This window comes from Lonchura striata, chromosome 4 (genome assembly GCF_050655825.1).
Source record: "Lonchura striata isolate lonStrDom1 chromosome 4, ASM5065582v1, whole genome shotgun sequence".
Lineage (NCBI taxonomy): Eukaryota > Metazoa > Chordata > Aves > Passeriformes > Estrildidae > Lonchura > Lonchura striata.
Genome location: NC_140706.1, coordinates 40741247 through 40768654, shown reverse-complemented (window position 1 = coordinate 40768654; position 27408 = coordinate 40741247). Strand labels below are relative to the sequence as shown.

The 27408-nt window shown below is 41.0% G+C and overlaps 1 long non-coding RNA gene across 1 annotated transcript in view; it reads right to left on the bottom strand.

Moving 5' to 3' along the window:
* Positions 1-26799, bottom strand: part of LOC146767603 (uncharacterized) — a 53844-nt gene extending 27045 nt beyond the window's left edge. Inside the window, exon 1 of the long non-coding RNA XR_014955136.1 lies at positions 22925-26799. This is a non-coding gene — a long non-coding RNA (uncharacterized LOC146767603). The remainder of the gene's footprint in view (positions 1-22924) is intronic.
* Positions 26800-27408: the final 609 nt, after the last annotated feature.

The following is a 27408-nucleotide window of genomic DNA, read 5'->3' as shown; positions in this document are numbered from 1 at the left end:
GGCTGAGCAGGGAAGACAGCAACTGGTCTGCCCCTTTCACTGAAGTCTGCTTAAAGCAGTGATGAAATGGGAATCTGGGGCAGTGAGTTCCACCTTAGTTAAGCCTGTCTGCCGCTGGTCCCTTGCGTTTGCTGGTGGAAATACGCCCTTACCCACCTGCTTGCAGTAGGGGTCAGATGAGAGCTGCTACTGTGGTGCCTTGAGAATCCATAGCCAGGTGTAAGGATGAGAAGGAGAAGCACGACTCCCCTTTCCAGCATCGCCTCCCCATTGTTTCAGCGTAGCTGTAGCAGGAAAACTGCCCCTGAAGGGCTGGGGAAGTACCGGAGTACAGCTGGCTGTGATACCAAAGCATGTGTTCTGTGGGACCAGCGCCAATCCTGCTCCTTTTCCCCAGCTGCAGTTAGTGTAAAAGCTGGTTTCAGGTTGCTTGCCTAGCTCTAGATTGGCATCAAATAGCTCAGCTTTGCAAACCCTATTTGCTGTTCATGATGTTATTATCAGACCCAATTGTTATTCTGCAAGATACTAAGGTAACCTATGGAAATATATCCTAATTTCTCCCTTCCTCACCACAGAAGCACCCTGTGAGGGTAGCTGTCATTATTTCTGGCTTTAATACCATGCTAAGAAGAGAAGTAACTCCTGGAAAAATGCAGAATATATTCATTCTGTTTCCATTGTTTTCACTCTGCTCTCTGGCCATTACAGATCATCGTCAGGGACGTGGGGCTGGCAATGGGCATCAGCAGGAGCAGGAACCACTTCATCCAAGTATCTCCCACAGCTGTGAGAGCTGCAGAAGGGCATTGTGTAGCTCTTGTTTCCTTCCAGAGTGGAGTCCCTGTTCTGTGTGAATTATGAGCACAATTGTCAATGCTCTGAGCACCGGCAAGGGAAGCTGCTGATAAATGAGGTGCAGTAGCAGCAGCTGCAAAATCGCTGTCCTGCTGGCTGGGGAAAGGCAAAGTCATCAGAGAATTAAGATGAACTGCTAAGCATATTTTGCACTCAGAAGGCAATTCCATAGGAATTAAAAGGAAAACACTGCCATACAGAAGTTTTTCTAACTTCTGCTGGAGCTACAGCTGTTGTTCTTCAGGCCTAGTATCCTTCACGCAATGAACTGCCCCCACACAGCTTCTTCAAATAGGATCAGAAGGGTCAGCTGGAAAAATCTATAAAGAGGTGGAACAATTCAAAGAAGAATGCAGAGGCATAGAGCAATGACTGCTTGGAAATCAAGGTCAGATAGTGCCTTAATAGCTGAGTACACCCAAGAGTTCAGGCATCTTAAATCAGACCCTAATGATCGTGACTGGGTAGAAGACAAGAAGCTACATGTCTTTTTAAAGTGCTGTCTTATGCATGGAAATGTGGCTGTGTGCCACCAACAGAGAGCAAGAAAATGCTGTCTTCCTCTTTCAAAGATTTTTTTTGTTCTCATGAGATTGAGATTTTATACTAACCATCCTATAAGAAAAGAAGTCAGTAGGGAACACTAAAGTAGTAGAAACCACTTGAGCTGTGCTGTGTTTGGAACATTGGATTGCTACTGGTATTTGGTCATCTTGTTGATGTAGAAAAAAATATATTAATGATATCAACCTCTAATTTGTTTTTCAAACTTCTACTTCAGTGTGACTTGTTCTAAGTTATTTTGGTCACATTTCTACAGTTGAAGACTTGTGACTGTTTATACCTTTTGCACTGTATTGTTTCAGTTATATGTGAGGTGTATAATTTAGTTTCTGTGATTTACTTTGCAGCTAGCTTCCCTCACTCAAGCAAACTGGAAGCTACAAAAATTGTGCCTTTTAACCAGCACAAGGAATAGAGCAGCCTTCTGCCTTTCACTTCTGCTGGCACCCAATGCTTTCTGGTGCAGTAGAAATTAAATTTAAAATTACCTGTAGACCAGCTACACAGATGAACTTTGAAACACTACAACTCTGAAGTAAAAGCATTTTTTTACCATAGGTCTGACACTGTGCCATCCTCAGAAATGGTATAAAGCGCCTTACAGAAGTCTGTTTTGCTGAGCAGCTGACTTCTATCTGCTCAACATAAAGTAGATTAAAATAGAGCTTTAAGACTAATTCTCTATGTGTTTCTCACTTGAGGTCATGAGCAGAATGTGAACCCTCAAGCTGTGAAATCAAGAGATGGGTCTCTTCTAAACCAGCTCTTCCGAGGAGCCAGCCACAGCCTCTGTCAGGTAGGATACGGTTTTCTCCCGTGAGTTGTGCTGGTGTCTGCAGGGCTGCAGCAGAGCTCTAGGTTTAGGCTTGGCCTTTCTGCCTCAGATCTAATACTTGGCCTACAGCATTTTCTCTTCCTCCAGATAAATCCCCCTTGCTTGCTCTCAGCACACAGAAAGGCAGCCCAAGTACAGGTCAGCGAGTGCTGGCTGCCAGGGACACGTGAGCAGAGCAAAGATTTACTCCTTTAACTTGACAAGTCTAGGCTCTTTCACCATCTCTGTCTGCCCAGGGATTGTGAAACCTCTTAGCACACTGCAAAATGCCTCAACCACAATAATTTCTCTTCCCCAAAGGTATAATAAGGTGAAAAGCTGGCCCCTCAGCCAGTGGTTCAGCACAGCCTCCGTGAGGCTACAGGGCAGAGTACGTGGCTGATTCATTTCTCTTTCACAAGACTGCCCATGCTGTGGTACAAAATGGTGTTATTCCCAGGGGCTCCGCTCGCTGAGGTTAAATATGTGCTTTCCTTTATCAAACTGTTTTCTGCAATTTCTGCACATTTCACAAGAGGGTTGAGTTACTGGTGAGTAAAATTTGCAACCAGAAATCTCAGGCCCTTTAGAAAACCAAAGAAGAGTTGGAAGGAATTACATGCGTTTCAAAAATTAATTTTTAGGCGTTCTGACATGAAAGTGTAACCAATGATGATGACATTGACTCTTTTTTTAAAATAAACTCTTTGCAGCTGAAAAATGTGATCATTCCTACAAAACAAGAAAGCTTAACCTGCAGAAAAGCTTAACCTGTAGCCAGCAGTTTGGCTGTTCCATAAACTCCCTTAGGATAACAGGCTGTATTTGTGCTGCCTTACACAGTGACAAATGTGCTTGGTGCCACAGTGGTGTCACAAGCCCAAGCCAATGGTGCTTATGGCTTCCAGCTGGGTTGCTGAGTGCTGGGAATATCACAAGCCAAGCAGATCCTGGGTTTGGTGAAAGCATTGTCCAAAAACTACCTCATTTCTAATGCCTCCTGTCCCAAATCCATGATTAGTCAGGAAAATGTTGACCTTGTCTGCTGTACCTCAAGCACAGCAGCCTTCTGGTCATTTTTCTGAGCTGACTGCTGCAGTTGGCTCACCTCAGGTAGACATTCTTTAGGGACTCAAATAATAGTTGACGTTCACTATTGAAGTTGAAATCTGCATTACTGGAGAAGGTCTGATGTGACACTGGCTAGGAGATAGGGGCCAAATTCAGGAAGAATTCTTGTTCTGATGAGAGGAGAAACCCCAGGGAGATGTTAAATCACTGTAGATGGAGTAATACTAATGGTGAAGTTTTTTATCCTTTGTGTTAACAGTGACATGTCGTGCTGTGCAAAGTGCTCTGATCAAGTTACTCTGTTGTCTCACTGGCCAGAATCCTTGCTTTGCTCACCCTCCTCTGTCTATGGTATTTTTTCCCTCATGATCATTTTGGCATATCTGATATTACACGACCAGCTTTCCCAGGCAGGTTCCTGGCCATGCTTGTCAAGTTTTTGGAAGGCCACAAACAGATTAGTTACCTCTTTCCATTTGCCCTCTCAGAGTGAAACTGCTGAGACAAGATCTTTCAGGAATGTAAATGACTCCCTTTGTCTATGCTACAAATGAAGGAACACAGATAAATGTCACCCATGGGAGGTTCCTTTGGAGACTTTTCATGTCCAACACTATTGCTTTGGTTCTCGTATTCCAAGCCAACCATGTTTTCATACCTGAATTAGGAAATTATGGATTTAACTGATGAATACATGCATATATTTTCAACAAATCACGTGTGTTAGAGGTATGTCTACAGTGCAAGGTTTGGGGGTCACTGGAGTGCTTCTTCCTGGTCTGGGAGGCAGCAGAAGACTGACAGTAAAACCTTGTTTTTCAGGCTGCTTGATGTGAAGAGGGCAGCGTGCCCTGTGACCTGGCTGTGACAGGGTGTGCGGGGGAGCAGAGCTCAGCGTGTGTGTTTGCATGCACAAGTTTTCAAGAATTCTGGCTCTTCCCTTAGGGAGAATGCTCTTTGCTCACCCTTTTCACCTCAGAGGGTATAATTACCAATGTTTGTGGGTTTTTTTCATTTGAAGCAGGTAATATGCAAACCATGGTAGCAAATCCAGGCTGCAGTTTCAGAAAAGTTTGCTTGAATTTAATGTTGATGAAAATCTGATGTTCCAAATTCGAGTGAATGCATCATGTGTCAGGCTTTCAGCAGCATTAAGTTGCCAATACCTATAATAAAATCCTTATCCATCTGGCTATCCTTAGCCATAAAAAACAACAGAAAAATCTCAGCTACCATCCAACTCTAAACCTGTTTTCTTACTGAACCAATCTGGTTGTATCATATGCCATTTAAAAGCTCATATCAGTATCAGAGATATAATCACTGCTTTTGTTTGAATATTTTGCCACTTAGTGCAGTGCTTTTCTCTCAAAATTTGCCTTGAGAAAGAGAGCATCTATTATGATTTTTTCCCAAGTTGCATGGATAATTGATGTTTAAGATGTTCATAAGCAAAAAAAAAAAAAAAAAAAAAAAAGGCCCATGTGTAACTGATAGGACAAAGATTTTAAGATTTTATATCCACAGAGCAGTTATTTTGTAAGGGGACCAGATTTTCTAGGTTGTCAACTCTGTTGATTATTTGCATTTCTCTTGTACTTTGCCCAGCACTCAAATCTGATTGTCTTTTAATGCTGCTACAGTAGAGATGTTTTTTTACATTGAAAACAAAATTAAATTAAAAATAAGGTTTGAGAAAGCAGCATTTAAAGGCAGAATATGAGGGGAATGAGAAAAGATCTTTTTCCTTGTTGGGTTTTGTAGCTGTTAGCTACACAGAAGAGGCATGTTGAAGCTCAAAAGATGTCTCTTCATTGCCAAATTCTGAAGCAAAGTGTGAGAGAGGATTGGTTAAAAACCTCTTCAGTTCTCACTTCTACCTCTCCAGCTTCTGCCTTGCAGCCTTTTTCTCCAGCCTCTGCTCCTGCTTTTGGATTTGGGCTTTTCTAATCTCATCTTTTTCCATGATGGTCACCTTCACTCAGTATTGTTTTCACACCTTCTTATCCTTAGATCTGTTCTGTCTTTTGCCTGTTCAAAGGATGTGGAGTACATGCAGAACTGGACATATTCACTGAACTTAGATGACAAATTGTTATAGATTGCTTCTGAGAATGATGAACCACTTGATGACCCAAGGTGTAGGGCTTGGTCAGGTGGAAACTCCAAAAGTACAACCTCCTCATGATGGAACACTTGAGGAATTTCAGGTGTCCTTTATGGAGTTACTAGGTGTGACAGCGAGCAAAACCCCTTCCTTCTACTTGTTTTTTGTAATACAGAGAAGGAAGCATACTTTTACATGCCCCAGTTACAGAGATAAAAATGATCCATTAAAGGTGAATCTTTTAAAAATGAGACTGCCTATGCATCAAATTGAATTGAGTGATTTCTTTGGAAAACACATACATTTTTAAAAAATAATAGTTCCTTAAAAATCATAATTACAGCTGCTTCTTAGTAGTAATATTGAAATACAGAAACCTGGCTTCTTTTGAATATCATGCCAGACAAGAAAAAGAGAAGAATTAATATCACAGGCAGTACTATATTTCTCCCCATTTACCTGGACTGATGAGAATTCATTTTTTTGCTTAGACAACATTTTAAAAAGACAAAAAAAATCAGCCAATACAATCAGCAAAATTCTTCCCCTTCATTAACTAAGTGCCCAAGAGACAAATAGACAAAAAGGTATCTGCCTGTATTCAAGGGGAGGTTGCAGATTAAATGATGCAATAAATTTACCCCTGGGCTAAAAGCAAATTTTCTTCTAGCATAGAAGTCACCTTTCAGATGCATTGGAATCTTTACAGAATGCAGGTTAAAGTGATGGGGAATAGCTCTTTAGAGCTATGAGCGAGATCATGCAGAAGTGGTCTGTATCTATGGTGATCTCTCTGTCACTGGAAACAGGCTGTAGGGACTGCAGTCTTTCAGGTGGGGAAGAGAAACTCTCTGAAATGCTGGGTTGTCTTTAAGTATTTGAAGTTCAGTATGAATTAACTGGCTTCCAACGACATGCCATGGAATGTTGTGCACAATTAGGTAAACTGCTAAAAGTCATAATTGCCATGATTATTGGTTTTCCCGAGGAGACTGCTAACAGTACATTTCCCATATGTTATCCACTTTATGGGACTGTATGTTATTTCACATGTGCCTCATTTTAAATATTTAGTACTATGTATTTTTAATTTATAGCCAAATATTTCAGCATCTGAAAAGGTAGGTAAATACTGTTTGCTTCATTTTTGTAGCCAAGGCAGCTAGGGAATGGAGGAGTCAAAGGTTTGTTATATGATATATTGGCATTTAAGCAAATGACTAGCAGTCTCCTCAAAACTGAAAGCATGACCTTTTGTGAAATGGCACTCTTTTATTGAACAAATGTGTTTTTAATGTATTCTGTTTTAGCTACTTGCTGTTGTGATTATACGAAATCGAACTGCCTTTTGCAACAGCGAAAACTACAGTGAGAACAAAGGGACTGACCTGGTTTTGACTCTTTATTCTCTCCTGCAAATCTGCAAATGCATTTGGTGTAGCCTGTGCATATCAATTGCTGCAAATATTAACTCTCAACTTCTACAGTTTTGCTATGGGGCAACCTCTAAGTCATGAGTTAGTGATGGGAGAAATGAGAGAAACTTGAGCTGCAATGTTTTTAATTATTTTTTTTTTTTAATAGAAGCATTCAGTTAAGCCAAGTAAATCCCTACTCATTTACTTGTAATTTTAACTCAAATGACAAACCAGCAGTATCTGAGAACAGGTTGTGTGGGTTCCTTGCAAAACCCCTTCATGAGAGAGACAACATCCTCTTTCCCTCAGCTGAAGGCTGAGAAAACAGCAGGTCAAATTCCTGCTTGTACCAAAGCCTCAATTCTTGGTAATCCTGCAGCAAGCACAGGGTCAGCAATTGTAATTCCTGATATTTCTAATTTAGAGGAGGAGACTGAGAAAGGTAGATGAAATCTGTTTACTTTAGACAAAAATTGAAGGTATGTTCTTTGCTGAGAATGTATCCACAGAGGGCACAGGCAAGAAAATAATTTTGGTAGTTCATTGCTTAAAACATAAATATATTCCAGGTCTTGAACAGAAAACCTTAAAGATTTGAACGAGTGTGCAGCTGAGAGTGTGGACATAGGAAAACTTAACTTCTTTGGACACAACACTGTGTACATGAGACATGACAGCTGTGAGCTGGAGCTGCCCCCTTCACCTCTGAAGGTGTCCTTGTTCTGAGCCATTTTGCTGCTGCTGTCTTGAATAGATAAAGATGAGTACACAGGCAGAGCCCAGAAGAATATCCCCCTAACCTTATCACTTGTCTTGCTTATATCTGTGGAGAGAGAATTTGCTGAGAAAGTACATGGCCTCTTCATTACAAAGAACTGCAAGATGTTAATTATTGAGAAATTCATTATTCCTTTTTGTCTTAAAGGAAAATGCCAGGAAAAACATGCATTAAAATTGGAAAGGGAAAGGCTGTCATTAGTAACTTCTGGATTAAAAATTTGGGATAGACTATTTTAATAATACACATGGAAAGAAATAGGCAGCCAGACAGACTCAGCAGGGGCTCCCCAAAGCATTTGTGACCTTGAGATCCACTTAGCACATGTTTGGGTTGGTGGTTCCTGGGTCTGTTTATGAAGATGTTTCTTCAGAACATGGCTGGCTTTGACAGAGCCTTCCTCTTCCAGAATAATTTACACCCCATGCAGGGGGCATCTCCATTGTATGTAATTGTAAATGACCTCTGCACAGGGAGGTAGCTGCCAGCCTTTCCTACAGCAGTCATGTGATGGCTGGATGCAGTTTGGCAGCTTTGTGTGTCTGATCCATGGTTGTTCTGAAACTGAACTTCACTTTTTTGTTGCCTTCTTATGTTTGTGTCTAAATTAAACACTAAGGAGTGATGAAGAAGGGTGGTCTAGTGGTTAAATGTATTCAAGTGTCAATATAGAACAAGGAATTTCTTCTGTCTCCACCACATTTATGGCCAAGGACAAATTATTTAAGATGTCTGTGACTCAGACTTTTCCCAACCATAAGATCAGGATGAAAGGCTTCTCTGGGTTACTGAATCCCTTGAATGCTTTGATTCTCAACAGAAAGAGATAGAGAAAAATTTAAAAAGTATTTCCAAATTGATTCTAAAAATAAATGGTCCTTAATTTTTCTGCCAGTGTCTCTTCTCCAGAGAAGAGCAATTCTGGTTCTCAGTGGAAAGAGGATGATCTGCACATCACACAAGATATACAGAATCAAACAAGAGTCAATCTCCAGCTTTCTCTGCCTCCTCCAGTGAGCATTACAGTGTTAATGGTGAACAGCAGAGAAATGGCATATTTACTCATTCTGATTTCACTTGCTGTAATGGGAAATAATTCTCATGAAGTCAATGGGATTGCAGCGGTGTAAGAGCTGTATGAATTTCTTTGCCCTCAGGCTGATGACGAAAATTGTTTATGGCCATACATAGCAAACACATATAGAAAAGGCCTCAGAGCAGGGTAAGATTCTGTAAATGAAATAAAAGCAATGTATTTAGCAGATGAACATTTTAGAAGAGCCTGAGGAGTTCTTGCTGTTTGGCTGGTATATAGAACTCTCCCCAATATTTTGCCTTTCCACACCAGCACAGAGCTCCAGCTCTCCTAGAATCAAGCTTCCCTCACCAGCTACTGTCTACTGACCAAAAAGGTTCACAATAAAGCAAAAATATTCAATCCCCATAAAAGATGACTGCATAGGAGAGGTACTTGGAAAAGAGCAGATGTTGCCTTTCTGTCTGCTCCAGTTTTATGCTTAGCGTTGGAAAGCAGAACAAACGGGAAAAGATGAAGGAGGCAGAGGAATTGAGGAGACACAGCCTGTTGCTGTAGCAGAGGGTAACACCCTTGTATGGCAAACTCCAAGCGTGAGGTCCAGCCATGGCCTGTGACATTGCCCTCCCTGCAGCCACAGCCCTGCGTGGTGACATCCCAATGTACATCGTCACACTGGTGCTGGCCCTCGTGCCCCAGAGGTCATTGAGCAGTGAGTAGGGAACCAAAAAGGAAATGGGTAAATGGGAGGTAAGAGACCAAAGAGCGTATTAAGAATGAAATGGGGAAAACAGTGTTTTTTGTATTCAAGAAAAGAATATCGACCATTATTCCTTAAGAAACAAAAAAGGCAATTAATCCGGCCTTGGAACAATGTTAGGACAGTTATTCAGGGCAAGTGGGATGGGAGGGTGCAGAAGGCACATGTCACTGGGAGCAGCCAGGACAATGCTGGTGTCAGGCAAGTGGTGAAGGACAGGGAGGGCAGAGGAGCAGAGACCAGTAAGGAGATCATGAAGAACTGTATGTGGCAGGCGCAAGACAGACCAGGAGATCAGGCCCAGATAGCATGGATCCATGAAAAACAGGTCCTAATTGACCAGCCTGATCTTCTTCTGTGGCAAGCTAACCCATCTGGAGGATGAGGGGAAGGCTGTGGATGTAATGTCTTTATTGATGACCTGGACAAGGGGATTGAGAGCACCTTTAGTCAGTTCACAGATGACACCAAGTTGGGTGGGAGTGTTCATGTGCTGGAGGGTTGGAAGGCTCTGTACAGGGGTCTGGACAGGCTGTATTGGTGGGCCAAGGCCAATTGTATGAGGTTCAACAAGATGAAGGGCTGGGTCTTGCCCTTGGGACACAACAACCCTGTGTGAGTCTACAGACTGGGAGAAGAGCATCTGGAAAGCTGCATGGCAAGAAAAGGACCTGACAGTGGCTGAACATGAGCCAGCCTGTGCCCAGGTGGCCAAGAAGGCCAGTGGTATCCTGGCCTGGATCAGCAATAGTGTGGCCAGCAGGAGCAGGACAGTGATTGTCCCCCTGCACTTGGCACTGGAGGGGTTGCACCTCAAATCCTGTGTTCAGTTTTGGGCCCCTCACTACAGGAAGGACCTTGAGGTGCTGGAACTTGTGAAGACAAGAGAAATAGAAGGAGATTATGGCAAGGTGGGCACTGGACTCTGCTCCCAGGCAACGAGTGACAGGAGAAGAGGAAATGGCCTCAACTTGTACCAGGTGAGGTTTAGATTGGATATTGGGAAACATTTCTTCACAGGAAGGATTCTTAAGCACTGGAACAGGCTGCCCAGGGAAATGATTGAGTCACCAAAATTAAGATATTTAAAAGACATGTAGATGTGGCACTTGAGGACATGTTTTACTGGTGGACTGGGCAGTGCTGAGTACTTGGTAATCTTATATGTCTTTTCTAACTTAAAAAATCTCATTCAGCTCTGTCCCTACTTCAGAACAATAGGATCTGCTTTGGGTCTGAAGGTGGGGGGAGGCTCTCAAAAGAGAAAGGAAGGCAGAGTTTACACCTCCCTTTCTTTGCAGCTGTTCCATCTCTTTTTATCTTACAATAGAGGATTTGGGTACATTCTACATACAACTCACCTGATTAGCTGAAGGGGATTATATTAATGCAACTTTGAGTGTAGGAAGTCTTAAATCAGCTTTAATTTTACAGGAGCATATTAACTGCAGTGCTTTAAATTTTTTTTATTTAAATGACTACCAGCATGTCCTTGGAGAAAGGTTATGGCAGTTTTACTTCAACAGCTGAAACTTCTGTGAGCTTTGTGAAGGAAACTTCCATTTGCTGTTTTCACATCCTTGTCATAAAAATCCCTTTTCACTTCTTAAGTCAAGCCCAGAGACATCCACCCAGTAAACTACAGTAAGAAACAGGTTATTCCTTGGGAGAAGCAGACAGGGAGTTGAGGTTGGAAGTTCCTCACTGGAAAGCTACCAGGAAAAGTACCAGTGCTGGGCTAGGAGAGGGTGGCTGGGACATGGGGGAAGCGTTTTTAAGGGAATATGTATGCAGGGAATAAGTAGAGCAAGCCCAGGGAAGTGGTTGGGTTGGGGGTTGGTCTTGCTGATAGATGCTTAAACAGCTACATCACAAGTCCAAAATATCTCAGCAACTAAAGGCTGCCTACAACTTAGTTATTTTCTTTTTCCAACAAGGAAAATATTATGTTTTGTGGGAAGTCATGAGGATGACATACCCAAGAACATTGCATATTTGATCACTAATCATATAAAGTAAATATCTTCTAAATATTTCCAGCAACATCTGTCCTAGTTTAACTATTGGTTTATGTTGCATTCCTTTATGGAATAATATCCCATAAAGCAGAGTGAGTGTCACTGCCATCCATTACAGGAATTAAATTTGTGGGATTTTATTTGTTATTGAAGCTGAATGCCCTTCATCCTTTAGAAAATTATTTCTTCTCATTTTCTGCCATTGCATAATCCTGATTGTCCAAAAATTTCAGTGTTTGCCTGTGATCATACATACTTAGTATTTGGCTTGGATAAAAAGGGAGCACAGTGAGATAGTGATTTCACTTACAATAAGGGGGAGAATACAGGAGAAAAAACAAACCTGCATCAATTTAATAGGAATACAACCTTAATTTTCCGGGGGCAAAAAAAAAACCCAATATCAACAAATAAAAAACCTGACCACCCATCTTTGACTAGAAGAAATTGGCCTTTTACTCCAAAGGAGAAAAAAAAAATCAGTAACTTAAAATTGAAAAGAGCAAATAATAGCAAAGAAGAATGTGGGCAGAACTCCCCCTATAGATGAGGCCACTGAGACAAGGCACATTTGTCCTATACTAGGATATGTAGATTATATGTGCTATAATAGGGAACACTGTATTAAGCAGGTATATGTGTTGACATTTTGGAGGAAAATATTTCATTTTTATTGACAGGCACTGCCTTCTTGGTAGACTTGCCAAAAGACTAACTTTTTTACAGCAGAATTTACAATGCATCACAATTCTGAGCAGAAGTGTGGGTATATATCACAACTGAAATAATTCCTTTCTGCCACTGAAGAGACAACTTTTTTAGAATAAGAAAAACAAAGAGAAACCTTTGGTGTTACTAGAGTAGTACAATTCCACCAGTTGTAAAAAGTTCTGGATGTGAATTCTCTGTGAGGTTGAATTACACACAAAAGTTTTTTGAAATGCCGACATATACTGGTCCTTGAACTACCTCTGAAAAAGTCAAATTTTTCTCTCCCAAAAAAGAGCAACCCCAAGAAATGCAAACACCTTACAGCTCTGTCAGTTCTACGCAGAAACTGAGGTGTGTCAAATCCCAGTTTTCCTATAGGGACTTTTACCCCTCCTGTTCATCCCAGAAATATCCCTGGTCCAAGTTTGGATATACTCTAAGATGAGAGTAGCTGAAGTTGGGCAGAAGAAAGAAGGTTGTGGGGGTGAGAAAAACTCCATAATTTCATAATAAGGCAGAAGTTCTGACATAAAATGAGGCCAGTCTGTTTTACTGAGTTGTTGTCAGCTCAGTCACCCCATCTGCAAGGCAGAAATTCTCCTCATCCATGCAAGTGGTAAATCCTCCCACTATAGATCTAAGGAGTGGAAAAGAGTTGTTTAGCATTTCAGATTATCAGTGATCATTTTGGCTCGCTCACCCAAGCAAGAGAGAAACAAGGAGAGGACAGCTGTATGAGGCTGGTTTTCTTTATGGGAATTTTTACCCCTGGATGAGGTTGACTTGATGGTCCTATGTTGATTGTCTGTATTATCAATGTAAATCCCCTCACTTCTCATCAACATGGAAACCAGTAACCTAGCATTGCATTGCTAATAGCACAATTCCTCTTTCCTGTAAAGCATGTTGGAGTCAGGCGTGAGACAAAGGGTAATGGGTGGTGGGACTGAAATAGCAAATAGAACTATGTTTGTTTTGTTGGTTTTTTTTTGTTTTTAAAGCTTGTGTGTGGACTCCGCTAATCAGAGATAGCAAGACTCACCTAAAGATACAGAGTTAGTTTCCATAGCAATGAAACTTATGAGTTCTCAAAATAGTCAAGCCTTTATTAGGCTAGAAGCAGATAAAAATATTTTGCTTACATAAGGGCATGCCAGATCTCATGCAGCAAAGAGTTTAATTTTAAGCACATGGAGATAATGGGTCTCCATATGTACCTGAGTCTTTTATTTCCCTGTGAAAGAAGCACACTGTTAGTGTGAAAAAGAAAAGTGCCTTTATGTCCCTAGCTGACTCTTTTTTCAACCTTGACTCCCTTGCCCAGGAAATTTGCCTGCACTTTCTGCTGTTGTGCTACCTTTAATGCAGACTTTGGGTTTTCCCATGGGACAGATGGGTTCCATTTCACTGAGAACAAAAGGCAGCACTGAGCACTGCTGCTTCCTGCTGGGGAAGCTAGGCTGGCTTGGCTGGGGGTGCTTAGGACCCTCCACCTCATGATTTGGGTGGGATCACATACACTGACAAAGAGGAAAGGAGGATGCTTTGAAAATGTGTGCTTAACTAGGTAGGTACTTGCAGAAAATATCCTCATCCCTTCTTCCCATCTCTCCAGCAAGGTTCTAGGTGGAGTTACAGAGGTGTGGCCAGCCATGCACTGCATTTCCTAGCCACAGACCCTGCAGCATTCCAACTGGAATGGTGTGAAGGCAATGAGAGGTCTGCCACCACACCACACAGAGCACGGGTGTGCTGCACCCACAAGGTGTGTCTGGCCACTCTGGTGCTGTCCCAGCAATGCCATGCTGGTGTTAATCAGCCTAACATAAGCTGGATGTAGTTCACTTGGAATTACAGTGCAAAGGCAGAACTGCAAATTTAAGATGCTTCTATCCTCCGTTTTCAGTGGTTTTGCTGTAAAAGGCATAGGAAGCCACCAGTAAATATGCTTGAGATGAGTCCTTTTGTAACCAATGGTACTAAATCATATAATAGCTTGTGAAGCTGATCTCTGAGGACATCATGTTCCTTTAGAAAAATCTGAAATATGTTCCATGTACTCATGAATTACACCAAAGTCATTGAACTTAAAAAAGCTTTTCACAAATTAGCACTTTTTCCAAGACTGAAAAGAATCTGAAGAGAATCAGGACTGAAAGGTATGTCAGGGAAAGCAAAAAGCCAATGGTGAAAAATAATCTCCTGAATATTTCAGCCACCTTCTTAAAAAAAAAAAAAAAGTGTTAAGGATATTGGGAAGACCTAATTTAATTTTCTAATAGTGCAACCTTTTGTGAGACACTCCATTAACTAATTGAATGCATTTCATTTATTTGTTTCCAACTTGGGTGACTTTGTTTTCCTATCCACCTTCCTGTGGTGAAAAGTAAATAAAATATTCCCCAACAGCAAATTGCTGTTCCTTTGTTCATCCATCAATTTAAACTAGGATTACTTTCCAAGCATTTAATAAGGTGCATGTATTATGAGTGCTTTATAAAATTGACAGAGCTGCAACGCTGCCTGGTGGTGCTGGCTGCCTTCCAGTGATGGACCAAAGGCACCATGGAATCACATACTTTATGGAAGGGGTTTTTATGTTGTAACTTATCACTAGGCTACAAGAGTCTCAGCAACACACTACTATAATCAAAAGAAGCAGTAAGTTGACAATGGCTTCCTACTCCCAGCACATGAGGAAGAATAACCCATGCCACAGCTTAGAGAGCAATTACAGCTTTTGGAAAACAGCTGGCCCATCTGTTCCTGGTGCTGCTGCTACTACCAGCAAGATGGAGTTCAGCTTGGAGGAGGCTTTTTCTTGGACCTGTCTCTCATGCCCAGTTGAGCTTCTGGCACCACCAGAAGCCGTTCCAGGGTGTACAAACAGGCAGAGGGGGAAAAAGAAACTGCTTAATAGACTGTGAGATATCCTCGTGCTATGGATCACTGTGAAGGGAAGCACAGTCCTGAGCAGCAGCTCCTGTCTGCAGCATGAGAGGTGAGTGCAAAGGGGAGGGAGAAAGAGGTTATGTCTGTGTGTCTGTCTGCTTAGCCTTGCCCTCTCCTGCAGCACATCTGAGGCCATGCAGACATGGTCACATCTGCTGAGCAGGAACTGGACACGTTTCCACAGTCCTGGGAGCAGTTGGGCATGTTTGGAGACCTGCTGTGACTGTGAAGGTACTTCAGTCATCACCTGCTGCTTCCCAGGAAAGTTCTAGGAAATTTGGGCATTTCCCATTTTCCAGTGGAGGTTGCTGCCTTGCATACATTAGCATACTGTATTTCCCAGTGGTTATTTTTGGGGGAGGGTGAGAAGATACAGTGAAACTCCTTGGGCAGTCCTTCTTTATAAATGCCCCTGGTTCATTTCAAGCTCTGTATTTTACCTAGATTATAAATACCTTAGCAGTCAAAGCTTCTGGTTTTGATAAACCTCTTACACTCATATATTGCTGGCATGGTGTAAGTTCTTTGCACATGCATGGTTTGGTGCAAGAGCTCTGCCATTCTCATAAGGCCTTTTTCTGCTACCACTCTCAAATTTCTGTAGTGAATTCATAGCTGTAGATGATTATTTATAAGCATTTCAAGATGTGTTAGTCAAAATAACTGGCAAAATTAATTCTCATTGAAAAAGGAAATGGGGTTCTGTAAAAGAGTGGTCTCTCATCAAAAGGGATTAAATATTCTCTAGAGAGCTCTTCTAGCTGCTTAAAATGTATTGTAGTTTAACTCTGGAATACTTCTATGGATTTGTGAATATCAGCTAAATACTTTTTATTCTCAACAGTTTTCTGCAGCAGTGGGTGCCAGTGGTAGGATTTAATTAGATCTGATGAACTTCAAAGTCAAGTATGCCAATAATTTGCCTATTCCAGGGATTTTCAGAGTAGCTCTTTCTAGGGCACTAATCAGAACAAATATTAAAAAATTAATGAGTGGTTACCATGGACTTTGGTACCAGTGCTTCATCTTCAGCAGCCTGTCCAATCAGTATGCTCTGCCAAAGAGAAACAGGAATGTGGTACAATGTTGACCTTAACACAGCTGTGACACCCTCAGATAGTACTGGGAAAGAAGACTGAGTCCATTTCCACCTGGGAGATTCAGACAGAGATGTGATTATGAAACCAGAAAATGTGAGAAATGACAATCACTAGTTGCTTCTACATTGTGCAAGTGTTGCAGAGGCAGTGGACTTGGCAGTGGATTACTCCTTTAAAATTTCCCCAAAAAATTATCTAAAGACGTAATAAAGTATCAGTTAGAGAAATGCCTTCCTGCAGAATTTTTAAGCAGAGGAAGAGTAGCTGAAAAAGTAAGGGATTATTTGAAATGCATCTAAAGGTCACAAATGGAAAACAGAAAAGGGATAAGATCCAAAGTCCATGACAGACTGTACCTCTGAGGTCATGGGACACAAATACAGCCAGGATAGCAAATATCACTGTAAATAAGTCAAGGTTCAATTTTAAGTAATAAGCTGTATTTTAAACTTAATGTGCTTGAGTGAGATAACCACATGTGTTACATTTATCTTGGGGAGAGAAGCAACAGTGCAATATATGTGTTTGTCAGCAACACTTCGAGTAGTCTTTATTTGAATTCCTGTCATGCTTATCTGCAGGCAGGACTTGGACCATATGTTGGTAAAAGAATTGCTACAAATAGCTGAATCAGAGGCTCAACAGAACAGGGTGGCTTAATTGTTCTCCCTGAGTTCCCTGCTTTTCATCTTATTTGATCAGTGTAATTGTTCAGGTCCTGGGCAATCAAACAGCACAGCAGACATAGATTAAGCAGTGACAATTGCTTAGGCAATTACTTTTTCCTTCTCTCTCAAAACTCAAGCTGCTTCTGATTTGCCCAAGCTATAAATAAAGCAGTATCTGGACAAAGCCTTCAAACTGACCCATGTTCTCCAGTTTGCCTACCCATTCACAGCTGCCCTTCCCTTCATCCCCACTACTCCTCTGCATTTTCCTTAGGATGGTACTAAAACAGTTGTATGTGTCTAGTGGCCTATTTAAACTGCTGAAGAATTTAGATATGCACTTATAAAAATAAGCATCCTTGTTCCCAGCTAAAATCTGAAACAAGATCCATTTGTGGATCACTGCAGGACTAGCAAGTTTGAGCATCAAAGATGCTTCTGCTGCAAGGGAAAATTGGATTTCTCTCCTGCAGGTGTCATAGCCCAGTTAGAAACATTGTGAGGAGACAGCTGGGTAGACACTGGTGGCTGGATTCAGGCACACAGGTGGAGATGCTCACTCAGATGAAGGACTTGCCAGCACTTCTGTGGCTGTCACAGCAACCCACAGCACAGAAAGGGACCCAGCTCCTTTTTCCTATGCTGGGCACTGAAGGCTGGGTCTCCCACAGCTGCCCCCTGAGCTGGCTCGGCTGACAAAGCTGGGGACAGCAAGGCAGGGATGTTCATCACAGCAATGATCCCAGTGCAGGGATGTTCATCACAGCAATCACTAGGGGCTATGTTTTTTGGTGGGTGGTTTTTTGTGGGCTTTTTTTTTTACCCTGATAAAGCATTTTGAGAGCTAAGGGAAGCTTCTAGCAGGATATATGCTTCTCAGACATGTCAGAGGAAATAAACCAAGGTTTTTTTGTGTTTTTCTCTGTCAGACATGAACAATTCACTGAACAAACTCTGGTAAAAGGAACAACAGCAAATTACTCTTAAAATTTTGATTGGATTTGATTCTACTGTGCCATTTGAGCTAAAGGGAGATGATTCCTGATTTGGGGGAGGGGGGCAGTTTAAGCTCCCAGGTCACTTCTGCCTATGCAGCTCAAAATACAGCTCCAGTGATCTTACCTACCCCCTCTGGACCACTCTCAAGTTCACAGAGTCAAGTGCCTCAAATCCATATTGCCTTCAGGGTCAAAAGCTCAAGTCCCTGACACCAACCTACCTCGCTCTTGCTTTTCCTTGTCTGGACAGGCAGCCTATTTCTAGAAAATGCCATCAACACCAAGGACTGGGGGATTTGGGTGGAGCACGAGGTCAAAGCTGACATGGCAGAGCAATTAGATAATCAGCTTCTGGAATCAGTGGCTATTAAACATCTGCAGCCCAGACAGCATGGTGAGTGGCATGGAGCAGTGTTGAGGCTGAGGGTCTATTAGCTGAACCAGCAGCTCCTTCCTCCAGAGGCAGGCAGTATTTGGGATGTGCAGATTATCTGCCTCCAACTCCTCTGCCCCACCATGGCCATCAGGTGTGGCGGGGCAGGCAGCTTGTCCCCTGGTTGGATTTGGACCATGGGTCACAGTGCAGAGCTTTCTGTGTCAGGACAGGGCTTATCTCTGTGAATGCATTTAGATTGTTTTAATTTGATAAAAGCTTAATCAAGTTGGTATTTTAAGGGGTTTTGTTTTTGTGTCCCTAGCTGTCATGGAAACAAGCTCAATCAAGAAAGAATCAACTAGAGTAAAAGCCAGAAAAAGAGGGAAAAGACCTGTTTTAACCAGTAACTTAAGGAACTCTGTTCCTTGGGTCCAGTGTTGGGTTTGTGAGCAGCCAGGCTGGGGAAGACAACAGCAATTGCACAGAGCAGATTAACTCCACATGCTCTGTTGACCAGCAGACCCCCCTGTGCAACCTGTTCAGGCTTAAATACACTTAAATACATTTTAAATACACTTTGTGTTGAAGTCTGTTATTGTTTAAAAATTAAAATGAAGTGTGGCTTTTGCTACTGTCTGTCGTTTTCTTTGCTCTCCATAAGCACTTGTGCAGACCTACAAATGGGGATGGCATTTCACTGAGCAGGGAAATTGCTTCCCTGCAACAATTGCTCATGTGGGGGTGGTGGAGAGTGAGGGCAAGGGCTTCTTGTGGTGGGATTGCAAGGCATGAAAGCTTTGGAGGTGGGAGTTCATAGCCCTTTTGCACTGCATTGATTTTCACTTTGGCTATTTTGGAATAGGGCTGGGTGATTGTTTTTTGTATTTTTTTTTTAATTTACTGGAAAACAGCTCATGTTGTTTATGGCTTTGAGTTAAATTTTGCAGAACAATGGGAAAAAAGAAATGTGTTGTAAAAACTGTTTTAAAATGTCTTTTTTTCTTTTTTTTTTCCTGTTTTGAAGGAAACATGAGTGGTTTTGGTTTTTCAATCCTAGAAAAATATTTTTGGTTTAGTTTATGCAAAATATTTTCTCTCCTGTGTTTTCAAATCAACTGGCAAAATATAAATAACAGGTTCTTTCATCCTTGTTTGTGCAGACAAAGGGACTGTCCTTTCTCTCTGTGTTTTAACAAAGGAATTTTCTTTGCATTTATTCAAACTGATTCTTGTCTGTCTTCTATCAGAAGAGCTACTGTATTCCTTGTTGTGTAAATTTCACCGCACTACAAAATAATATTTATGTCTCTACAAAGACATTATTTAAAGCATCATCTAGAAAAATGACACTCAAGAAAGCAAAAGCATTTGTCTACAGAGAGAGTGCATTTGTTTGGTGCAATCAAGGAGACAAATAAGGGTTGCAAAGTGTCATCTCTATGGTGACAACATTAAGGCCCTTGTTCAGCATGCAGTCTGCTTTCCCTTTCAAAAATTTGGGGGTGTTAACACTGGCAGAAGCCCTGTGAGCCAAGAATTACCACTTTGTACAATATGTTTGAAAGCATTATTCTAATAAGTGGGTGTCTGTGTGCCTTAAACACGACTTGGTTAGACTATCTCAACAGTGTATCTGTGTTGTAAATATAAGCACTGTGTTTTATTTTAAAATTTGTTAAAGGTCATATGACAAATCATGAGCTAGAAGGTTTTTTTCCTAATGAATTGTTCTAAAAGCTATTTAACTTCACTAAGCAGCTTAAATTGTTTTTATTTTAATCTATGTTGAGAGCAATAACTGCAGATCAAAAATGAGAGTAGTGAAATTTGTTGATGCTTAGGTATTTAAGAGAGAGACCTGGAATCTATGTCTGCTATTGATTTTACATGAAGAAAATGGTTCAGATCCATTTTAGTACTGGAAAAAGCCCGCTTGGAAGTACAAAGTAGGCCATAAAATCTATAGACTGTAAAAAAGAAAGACCATTGAATACTGAGGGTTCATTTATGAGTAGATAGCTGATAATGGAAAAACCTCTGTACCACTATGCTAAATGGAACTTCTGTTGCCGCATAGGGGGCAGGGGGCAAGCAGGAGGGCTTCCGGTCACCTATGGAGAGCTCAGCTTTTCATGGCCTCTCTCATGGCATGTCAGGCTGTGGCAGCACATTTTATGCAGCAGCTTCTCCTGTAATTGAGACACACCTTACATCTCCCTCCTCTGCTGCTGAAACCCAGACTGTGTGCTGGCACACGGCAGTGCCCAGGATGTACCAACACACATTGGACAAGTCCTTCCCAAAAGGCTGCTGCTTCCTAAGTAACTACACACAGCTCTGTACAAGGGTACAAACTGCCCCTTAGTACTCTGCATTGCTGCTGTTTTGGTAAAAACAAAAAGGATTCAGGTATATGATGTTAAATTCCAAGAAGCAATATCACAAATAGAGTGTATAGATATAGCACACACACACACACACACCTCTTCATGGAGGTTATTCACATGTGCAAGACATACATGTGAACCCTTATTTGTGTTTTCCTAACTTGGACTCGCACCAGATTCATTTCAGCAGGAAATGTTTTTTGAGTAATGGCAGGAGATGTTAGTCAATGCAGCATGGAGAGTGTACATCTTCCCTGCACAGGCTTTGCAGGGAAATTGTCATGGAAGATTCAGAGTTTGTCTACAAAGGTAGTGTACAGCAGGAATGCAAGATGGATATACTGAGGAATCAAAGGAGGCTTCAGAAGGTCTGAATGCTGCTGACTTTGTCTCCCTGCATCACTTTAAATCACAAAGGATCAGCCCCTAGAAATCATCAGTTTTCTACCAGATATCAGTTCCTTTCAGAGAGGTCTGGTGCAGTTAGATTTCTTATTTTCAAGTAGTAGTTAGCTCAGTCAATTAGCTCCATCAGCTTATTGCACTTCTATCTGCAGCTCTTTCTTATCCTGTTACCGAATATATTCATTTGCTTGTGAGTAGTTGTAAGTAGGAGGAAAATAAACAGGGTGAGTTTCTTCCTTTTCTTTCTCTTCGTTCAGCAGAAGGACCAAATAGGAAAGTCTACCCCTCTTCTTCCCCCTGGGAAAGGTAAGGGGAGAAGATAATCTCTTGTATGTTTGGGAAAACAACAGCAGATGCCCATGAGGACCAAAAAGGGCAGCTGTTTAAAGCTGATCACCCTGTGACTGTGGTCTTTTCTATTTGAGGGGTTCCTGGTCAGCTACAAATTCATTTTACCCCTACAATTCTCCTTCAAAGATCTTCAGGAAGCATGAAAAACCCCTTAAGCTCAAAAGCTGAATTTTGTATGAGCAGATATAAATCAAGGCAAATTTTATAACTGCAGAAAACTGAGGCTGAAACCAGACTCTGAAAATCTGTACACACACTTAAGCCTGCTTACTGTGTCCATGGGGCATGGGTCCTCACTTCCAAATTCACTCCTGCTCTTCCACCAACTTTCTGGGTTACAGCAAATGTACTATGTCCTTTATCTCCCTAAAATTATTTTTCTTTCCTTTACTTTGAGAACCTATGCATCTGCTGTTCTAGTCATTTTTCTAATCCCAATTACACCACAGTTTTCCAGTTCCTGAGATTTCTTATTTCTGCTTGGTTTTCCTAGCCTCCTCCCTGCCAAGCAGGGTCATTTGCTCCCAGGAGAGACTAATTTCCCTTCCCTCACTGTGTCCACTTAATGAATTATGGCTGTTTTCAACATGGTGTATAATAACAGGCACAACCCATGAATAACATATAGTTCCTCTATTTTTGGTGCTTTAAGAAGGGTATACTTGGAGGGATATAGAGTGTTCAATATAGACATGCTGCAGCATGTTGTAAGAGCACCTTAACTATTGAAAAAGCTTGTTTAAGAAAAAGAAATTGTGGTATATTTTAGCTCTACATAGATCAAAATCCTAGTGTATTCTGGGCTTGTAAAATTACTTTGCTGTAAAAATAACAATGTTAAATAGAGCCATATATCACATGTGAATTTGCATGCATATGTGTAAGAAAAAAAATGGGGTATGTGTCATATCCACATATATACATTTAAATTATATCAGGAATATTGCTGTAGGACTTTTTATTATAACCTCTTGCAAATATGAATTCTAGCTGTAACTAGATGTGCAAGAAGTTCAAAATAAAGACCAGGACAAGTGGAATGGGGAAAAAATTAGGGTGTCTGAAGCCTGTTATCTACTTCTGCACCCCATGTTCTGCATGAGGCTGACTAACATACAGGTTTGCATAATTGCCAGGGTCTGTAAGCATCTGTGAGCATACAAACCCTGTGGGATTCTGGTCACACAGAGGCTGCAAACCTGATGCTTTGTGTGTCTCTGCAGTGTTTAGGAGTCATCCAGGCAGGATCACTTCATGGCTCATATCACATTAGACCCTGCTTCCTCAAACAGCTCCTCCTGCATCTCTGTCTGCTCTAGTCAAGTGGGAAAATGCAGCCCACAGCCACCCAGCCCCCTTGAAAGCAGACCTTGCATGATGCCATGTAGCTTGCTTCAGTTTCTAATCTATCCTCTGTACTCTCTCTTGTTCCTTCCTTAGTCCATGATTAATCTTGGCCATAAGGATGATTCAGAATGAGATTGGAAAGCAGAGCAAAACGTTTTTCTGCCTTCTGCAACTCAGGTAATTTCATAGACAAAGTCTTTCTTACCTTAATCTGTGCTCCACTCTACAAATGTTCGCTGGTGAAGTCGCTGAGTTTCCTCACACATCACCCAGCTATGCCAGGGTAGTGATGTTTGTGAGGTGACACGTAGGAAGGATGGGGGCTGGGCACCACAAATAGTTGGCATTGCTGGTGCTGCCTATCATTGCAGATGTCTTTCCTGTGGAGGGACTATGTTCAGGCTTCCTTGTTCTGTAATCATGTAAAGCATCAGGGCCTAAAGACAGAGAAGTCAGAGAAACTCACTATTTAAGTTATTTTTGCTATTAGCCTGTTTTAATATGCTTTGTTTTAATTTATCTAACTTATAAAGCAAAAATTTTATATAGCTGTTCCACTTTGCTAAGACATCATACTTGTTATACCTTTTGTTAGAGTGCATCTCCAGCAGTGGGGGGGTCACATAATCCTTTTTCCTGCTCTAAAAATCTGGCCATTGAAAAAGTAGCATGCCATGAAAGAAAATTAGTCTCCTGGTAAAAAGCAACTTTTTGTAATTTTTGATTTGGTGTCTACCTGTTAAAATGGTGCTTTGAGTTTTATTTATATAAACATGTTCAGGAAATGAATATGTATTGGCCAGATATAAATTTAAAGTAGCTTTGGTTTACTAAATTAGATTCCATTATTTTGTTCTAATCCACAATTAAAGTGGCTTGAATTCAATATAATTTATCTCAATGTCAATATAAAGCATAGAACACAAAGTCATTTTGAATAACAAAACCCTGTGATTTTAAAAGACTTTTCATGTCATCCATAGATGCAGCTACAAGGAATTTTAGTGCAGAGTTATGAAGAGGTCTGGATTTATGGAATGAGATCTGTTTGGGCTGATCAGGTACACAGCCAGAAGGCACAGTGTGGGAAAAGCAAAATGAAGCTGTACTCTGTAAAATTCACATTCTCTAGAGAAGAAAGAGAGAATTATGTCTCTGTCCAGAGAATGAGAATGTCACAGTACTCTCCATTGCTGGTGGGACATCTGGCTGGAAAACCTCACAAATCCCACCCAGCCTGAGCACCTGAGTTTTCTTTGGTAGCAAGAGAGGAGGCTGGAGAATAAGGCACAGAGCTGAGCTCAGAATTTCACTCCTGCTCAGGATCACCACAGCTTCATGGTCAGTGAAGCACAGGCAATGGTATCTTTGCAAGGAGCCCTGTGCTCTTAAGGGTCTGGATGGACTAAATATAAATAAATAAATCAAGTCTTTTCTTTAGCAGCACTGAGAATTAGTTAGAAACTTAACCTGAGGGCTGTGATTGCAAGCTGTGTCTCTTCCCTGCACTGACAGGACAAGAGTGTTATGGGAACTCATAAATCACCGAAGTCTCTGTAGCATCAATTTACAGCCAGAGATTAGTATTGATATTTTTACTGCCAAAACTGACGGCTGTTAGAGCTTGACAGAACACTAAGGCAGATTTTTTTGCCTTAATGGTTATTACAAAGCACTTGGAAAATAGCTTTAAAAGAGATATCCCAAATTTAGTATGACCAAGTTGTTGAGACCATGATTCTCTGAGAGGCACAGTCTTGTTACTATTCCCATCATCACTTCTATAACTGAGAATTTATAGTGATTCAGCCTATAATTTACCCAGACAAACCCCATACAGATTTCCAGCTGAGGAGGAAATGTTTGTGACAAAAAAGCAAAGTTCTAGAAATATTGCATCATTATAATGGAGCACAGGTCTTTCTTTGGACAACAACCAGAGTTCCTTATGCACTGCCCTAAAGCTTTGTCACACAGAGAGAATGTAAAGCATAGTGTGGATTCAGGCCTTTGAAAAAGCCACAAGCCACATTTTTAGTTAAAAGGAAAAACCTTAGAAGTGTGCTGAAAATGTCTCCTACTGGAGCAGCAGCTGATGATGCCATGTGACTTCATTGCTGCTATAGACTTAAATCAATTCCCTGCTGGTTTACTGATATTTATACTATTGCTTTAGGTAGTAGAACTGTATTGATCCAGAGGCTGGGAAAAAAAATAATCCTCCAAACCATCATAATTATCACAAAATAAAAACAGAAGTGCAAAACAGGAGGGTGAGATTTCACATGGACCTGCTCTTGAATTTGGGTGAAGCAAAACAGGAACAGATAGGAACATTTTTTTGTGAAGCATTTTAGAACCACAGCAGTTTCTAAATTTCTCAGTTAGTCATACTGGATAGTATTAGGATTCCTATTCCTAGGCAAGGGCTTATTTGCTTAATTTCCAAGCCATGTGTTTTCTCATGATGCATATTAACTGAAGATATATCACTGGGTGCAGAGGCAGTTAAGACAAAGATCACTCCAATACAGTTCAGAGTCAGACGAGTCTCTCAGTAAAGGTCAGCAATTTTGCTTTGACTTCATTGCATTAACAGGGAAGGACACCTTTTAAAGCTAGATTCAGTCCTATTCAGTATGGGGCTAACATTTAAGTATGGGTACTGCATACAGTGCTTCCTATAACATCATATCCACATTTGCAGCACCCTGTAATAAGCAGCTGAGCTCTGAGGAGCAGGTACTACCTGAGTGTACTTCTCTGAGTTAATAGCTGATGCACAGCATGGTTCCAAGGCCTCGTCATTAAAGGGTCTTGCTAATGTATAGCATTTTTCAGTGTTACTTAGAGATAGTGGGGAAATCTTCCTAAAATTGTGTCACTAATCCAGTTTACAGCACAGCCTCAAAACAGTCACATTAGCACAAGTGCAGAGGCAGTGAACTGTGCCATAGCTGCAATAATAGAAAGCAAAAATCTCTAAAACCAACTTTGCTGCCAGAAAAAATACAGCTTGGATTTGTGTCCTGATTTTTCCACCAGGTTTATTATTTTCCAGCTCTGTAGTGTGAACTGTCCTGTAACTGTACATTTACCTTTTCAGAGAAGAATCCACACTAATTACATGTGTTATTTTTCTGTCTGGGCTCCAGAAGAAACAATGTATTTCAATAATTGGTAGAAATTGAATTGTAATGTAATAGAAAGACATGCAGTCTCTCAATGCTTTCCATTGTGTGATTAACATTCTGTAAGGAATTCCCCCGTGTTTGTCATACAGAAAGCAAAATTTAGACTTTTGTTCTTCCTTGCAAAAAGAAGGGAAAGGGTAAACAAAGGAAATCAATTATAAATGTTCCATTAATAAGGATGAAGATAGAATATATCTGTCACTGGGAAAAACCCTGGCTTGATTCCCAAGGGACTGATTGCCTCTCAACAGTTTTGGCTTAGCAAAGGCGTTGGAGCAGGCTATTCTTGGTCACATAAAGAGAGGCAGAGCTAGCAGCTCACACACTGTGCAGACTTGAAATCTCTGCAGTGTGCTCCCTAGCTGGGTCCAGATGTACTGATTCTACAGGTACAGTGAAGGACATATTTATTTGATCAAGCTTTTGGAGAAAGCTGTGGGTATATTCCTAGAATGATGAATGGAAGAGATGATAGTAAGAATGACAATTATTTCAATGACACACAGACTGCTTTTCCTTTTGTTTCACTGTTAGTCCTGAAATATTAATTATAAGCTAGGACATTAAATTGTATTTATACTAACATAAATAAATAATCATATGAATCTGAGCAGTCTTATTACCCAGTAAGCCCATATGCTAGGAAGGCATATTTAAAAGCACAGAACCAACTAATTGCTAAATACAGAGCAAATGCTTAAATTTACAACACCCTTTAGGGAATCTCCTGCTCCCTCAACAACAACAAAAATAGTTCATTCTACTGGCCAGACAGTAACCTCCTGATGGCATTAATGTGACCAGTTGAAGCTAGTGGTAGGGATTGATACTTGTGGTGAATATAGTTGTGCATATTTCGTGTAAAGTTTCAGAAAATAAAGGCCAAATTGGCCTTTATTGGTCACCCTGCGATGAACATTTTTAACCTAACTTAAACCATATAAATATATAGCAAATGCCATGGGTTGCACTTGGTATTTCTCTGATTAGCTCTTTTCAAATTAATTCCATGTGTGGACTTTTTCTGTAGTTCCTGGTTCCAGTTTAACTGAAACATCCCAATTGCTTTCCAGGATAAAATGGCCACAGCTGGTGTTATCTAGCAATAGCTATTTCATGATGGTTTAATGAAAAGCATAAGCAGGCCCTAGACATGTGTTTACAACAGAACCTATTAATTTCCACACAAGCTGAAGGTACTCTGTGATTTTGCAGGAAGAGTGAGCTGCTCAGAAAAAACAGAGCCCCAGGACGTGTGATTCTAAATCACTGATAAGAAGGTTTTTCCTATTATATTATAAAACTGCTAAGTCAAGCCAGACAAAGTGCTAAATATTAGTTTTTGAACAAAAACTAAAGAAATAATGAAAAGCTGTTCTTTGACAGACTGCAATTTCATTACTTCAAATACAAATATATCTCTCCACTCATCAGGGACAGCATAGCATCAACAGTTCCTGAACATCTCTGCTGTTTTTCCCCTTTGTTTGTTGCC